The sequence below is a fragment of the Canis lupus genome, chromosome 14, assembly GCF_048164855.1.
Source record: "Canis lupus baileyi chromosome 14, mCanLup2.hap1, whole genome shotgun sequence".
NCBI lineage: Eukaryota > Metazoa > Chordata > Mammalia > Carnivora > Canidae > Canis > Canis lupus.
The window spans coordinates 54,038,514-54,043,351 of record NC_132851.1 but is presented as its reverse complement, the minus strand read 5'-3'; the positions used below and the strand labels follow the sequence as shown (position 1 = coordinate 54,043,351).

The window sequence follows — 4,838 nt, the reverse complement described above, 5'->3', positions numbered from 1 at the left end:
TAAAATCTTTTAAAAAGAAATAAATAAAGACCATTTAATGGCTAAATGCAAATTATACAAAAATGTATATAACATAAAATTTGAAATAATTTGGAAAACAGGGCAATAATATATTTATATCAGTGCAAGCATATTTTATTCTAGGGGTAAGTTGTTTTTTTAAAAAAATTGAAGTGAAAAGTTTTAAATTATGAATACATGAGATAGAAAATTTTATAATTTAGGGTGTGAAGCCATTCATGTGGAGAAGGAGAGAGAAAGAAGAGAGGTAAGAAAATCAGAAGAAAAAGAGCAGGACCATTGGAAAGAATTTAGGTATGAGCTTTGGAAGGAAAATAGCACAGATCAGACCAAGAGGAATTATCTTGAATTGTTTTTCCATGTCTGTACTGTTTTGTTTGAAGGAAGGAAAAAAAGTCAAAGGATAAATAATGTCTTAGAGTACATATTAACATAGCTCAGCTAAAGGCCTTACTGTAATTTGAGGATTGCCCCAGGTTAAGTAGGCCAGATAACAGGAAGAGACTAATAACTGATCTGGTGTTAGGGAGAAAATGAGATAAACCCAGGCCTATTCAAAAGAGACAAAACCAGTGTCAGAGAATTGCTTCTTCTAATATTAGGTGGTCAAGGACCCTGAAGTTAGCTGTGGCTAAGTCTCTTAGAAAATACAGAAAATTCTTAAAAAATTGAAGCTAGTGTTATATAACTGTAAAGGAGTAAGTTTTCATACTTTGAAACAAATTATAGTGATATTCAACAATCCTGGGGGTACAAGTTGTTTAATTTGAAGTAATTTTCATAATGGAAAAATAAAAACAATGTTGGTTTAAAATAGTATTGAAAGTGTATTTTGTATTAAAAATGTTAGAAAGAACTATAGATGAGGATTCATTCATGAGTGGGCAGAATTTTCTAAACACAAAAACTCTGGAAGATATTGAAAAGAAAATTTGGTAAATATATATGAGAAAAGCAAATGATACATATCATTTCTGTAATGAGATGATTTGGTACTTGATTTTTACTGGATATTAAAACACTTTCTAAATGTTTTTTTTTATTTTTATTGCAAAGTATTGAAATATCATTTAAATTAATAGGCCTCTGTCATTATATAGTATGAAATAAAGAACATCATACTACTCTTCTTGCCAAAATGTTTCATCTAAATTCAATAAAGCCCACATCTAATGTCTAATTTGGACAAAATATAGAGGTTACAGAAATGTAGAGGTTACAGAAGCAAGTTAAAGGTCAAAATGTGAACAGGTTAATATTAATGTTATGACAAAAAAGAAGAGAGAGAGAAAGGTTCATGATTAAAAGATACTGAAGAGACAAAATAAGTAAATCCAATCCATTGTTTTTTAATATGTATCCTGATTTATTTTTCTTAAGATTTTATTTATTTATTTGACACAGAGGAAAAGAGAGCACAAACAGGGAACCTGATCAGGAGCTCAATCCCAGGGCCCTGGGATCATGACCTGAGCTAGAGTCAGACCCTTAACAGACTGAGCCACCCAGATGCCCCGAATACTTCCTCATTTATACATACAAAATACAAAACACATTTTGGAGATAACTGACCAAATTTTAATATTTTCTGGGATTATTACAGCTAATTTCTTTATGAGTAATGATATTATGTGAATTCGTGGAATATACTTTAAAACATAAAACCATCTCCTTTATAACATTGATCAAAAACTAAAAATCTAGAAAAAGGAAAGACTTTTGGATCTGTAATGAGTTTTCTAAGTCAAATATGGACATACCAGAAATTGTCAGCACTGCCACTTATACTTGTGGCCTTACAGTTGTAGTGTGCTCTGGACAACCTCTGTGACTATTTCTATCTTTGCGAATGATAATTGTTTTGTTTTGGTTTTGCTTTTGGTTTTAGGAGGTGTTTCTTCCTACTTATGAAGCAGACGAGAAGTGCTGCAGAATTAATAACTCCTGTGAGCTATCTTCAAAACGTCAATAATGAAAATTAATACATTAATAGCATAGTTTCCTTGAACCTCAAGAAGAATAATGCTATGGGATTTTTTTAAGATTTTATTTATTTTATTCATAAAAGACAGAGAGAGGCAGAGTCACAGGGAGAGGGAGAAGCAGGGTACTCACAGGGAGCCCGTTGTAGGACTTGATCCCTAACCTGGGATCGTGCCCTGGGCCAAAGGCGGACGCTCAACCACTGAGCCACTCAGCCGTCCCAGTGCTGCGGGTTTTATACCAATTCCCAAAAGTTTCCTGTAGGATTGAGTTTTGAGTTTTAGTTGCCCACTGCAGTAACTGGATTAATAATACAGTTTTATCTGTCTTCCTTTTTTCGTATATTAATCTCCATTTCCCTGAAGGATTGCACATGAATCATTGTCTCTACATCTGACTCTGTGGAAAACAAGAAAAGATTTGGTACCAGAACTGGACCTAAGAGCAAATTCTCGGGATAGAATTTTGAGTTGGATTCCGGGCTGGCCAGATGGCAGGGATGATTATGCTGCTGGTAAATGGGATGGTGAGACTGTATCAGCACTGGCATATTTTAACATCACAATTACTAGGACTCTCATATACGGAAATTTGGGATATGTATACAAAATGCCCTGGCTAACCTAATGTGTCCAGAATTTGAGAAATAGGGTAGCAATAGTAATAATAAGTCTGAGGAATTGGAGGGTTATATCCTGTTCAGCACCATAAATGTGCTGATGAGAGGCAACGGGCAGAATTAAGTTAGTCAATCTTCAACTCAGAAGCATGATGAGAAAGCCAGAGGCCTCAATGGATGCACTTAAAAAGAACTTTACTTCCAAAACTGGAGCTCAGTTTGGGCAGAAAATCAAACTCAAGATCTGATTGTGATGGTATCAAGAAAAGGCTTAATTCACAGTTGAAGCATGTCTCTGAGACTAGAATCAGGGCACCATCAGGAAAAATGTAGGGTCCTGAGACCTTGGGTGGGAAGCATTTGAGTATAAGCACTTGAAGACTTTAAATGCTTAGATTCTCCTCAGCCTACTGGGCTATTGGAAGTAGTTGCCTCCCCTTTTTTTTTTTTTTTTAATATTTTATTTATTTATTCACAAAAGACACACAGAGAAAGGCAGAGACACAGGCAGAGGGAGACGCAGTCTCCCCATAGGAAGCCTGATGTGGGACTCGATCCCAGGGCCGTGGATCACACCCTGGGCTAAAGGCAGACGTTCAACTGCTGAGCCACTCAGGCATCCCGGCTGCCTCCTTTTTACTAAAAGAAATAGCACTATTTATACCCTGTAGACTATGTAGAAACTTACCTAAGAAGGACACCTTCTCAAGGATAGCCATACTTCCTTTTATGGCTTCTAGGTGAATAAGCAGTAAAGAGTCAAAGAAAAAAGACTAATCATAGAAGTACTCTCTCTGCTTTGGGAGAAGAAAATAATATTACTCATGGAGGTAAGTATGGCAGGAACTTTAAGAAAAGATCCTTGAGTGGATCTTGAGGTTGCTCAATTAGGGTTGGTGGTGATGTTATCGAATATCAGGCTAGATAAGGGAGATTTCACTAATATGTTGTTATTTACAGGTGAGTCAGGATTTATGTCCTGGCAAGGATGTTTAGAGCCGATGCACTACTACTAAGTATGTACTACTGGGATGTCTATGTGAAATTTAGTAAAAATGATGACCTACGGCAAATGAAGTTTTAAAGAATTGCCTTGGCAGAATGAGGAAGCATTCAAAAGACTCAGAGAGGTGGGCTCACTGGGATGGATTTGTTTCATCAGTAGAGAACTCACCAACCATGTTCTACAAGAGGTTCCCTTCAATAAACCGAAAGGAAAATGCTGGTTATATGGTCACTGTCATTACTGAGTCAAGGGTGACTAACCTCTGTATGCAAGGTTGGTATCTCTTCACCTCCAGGGGCAAGGTGGATGTAACTAACAAAGTCTGCCGCAAAACCACAATAGTGGCTTAGGCTACTGACCTCCAAAGCTCTGTGGTGATGGCATAAATTTTCATATCTGAGTCACTTCTCAGATTTAATTCATTGCTGGAAGGGAAGTTTGGGATCCCTGAGGAAGGACTTTGCAAAGTCAAACATGTATGCACAGTAACAATTCTCAAAATACTGTCATCTTTTTCCTACACAGCAATAATGGGAACATGTGGAGTCCGGAAGTAAAGTCCTGGATGAGGTCTGTCTCAGAGTGGTTCAAAGGGGTCTAAGGACACAGTTTTATTCCTTACCTGATCCTGAAGGGTAAAATGGGGTTAAATATATACAATAAAGCTTTCAGAATCCTGAAACTTGTGATCCAACCTATCTAAGAAGATCTATACTGTAGAAAAGTACAAGTGGAAACTCCTGAAGCTAAGATCTTGTTGGCCAAGAGAGAAATTAAAAGCAGCACATCTGAAGTAGACATTTGTGCCTCAGTTGAAGACTCAAAGTGGATAGCATGACGGTCCCCATCATTACCTGCCTAAGTATTGATTATTATTACAATTTTAGTTATGTATCTGGGAGTCATTTAATTGTTAATAAGCCCTCACAACTTTGTAGAGTAAGATAAAAATTTAAATGGCTTTATATTCTCATTTTATGTTACTGAGGAATAATGAGATTCCTATTTGCAAGCATTATTTTTAACTGCTGTTGAAGTGAAAATACAAAATCTATGAATTTAAGAGGCAAGTGCCATTTTTGAAGATGGAAAATATTTTTCCATTTGTTGAATTTAAATATATAAAAAAGTTGAACATGCATTTGAAAATGTCTTTGTAAGGAGTTACTCTGGAATAGAATGTAAAAATGATCAGTCTTTTCTTCTGAA

At 36.0% G+C, this 4,838-nt stretch overlaps 1 long non-coding RNA gene across 1 annotated transcript; it reads left to right on the top strand.

Annotated features, from left to right (window-relative positions):
- Positions 1 to 2,404: 2,404 nt before the first annotated feature.
- Positions 2,405 to 4,482, top strand: LOC140603495 (uncharacterized). Its single transcript, XR_012006485.1, has 3 exons — positions 2,405 to 2,518; positions 3,584 to 3,753; positions 4,155 to 4,482. It is a non-coding gene; the product is annotated as an uncharacterized lncRNA (long non-coding RNA).
- Positions 4,483 to 4,838: the final 356 nt, after the last annotated feature.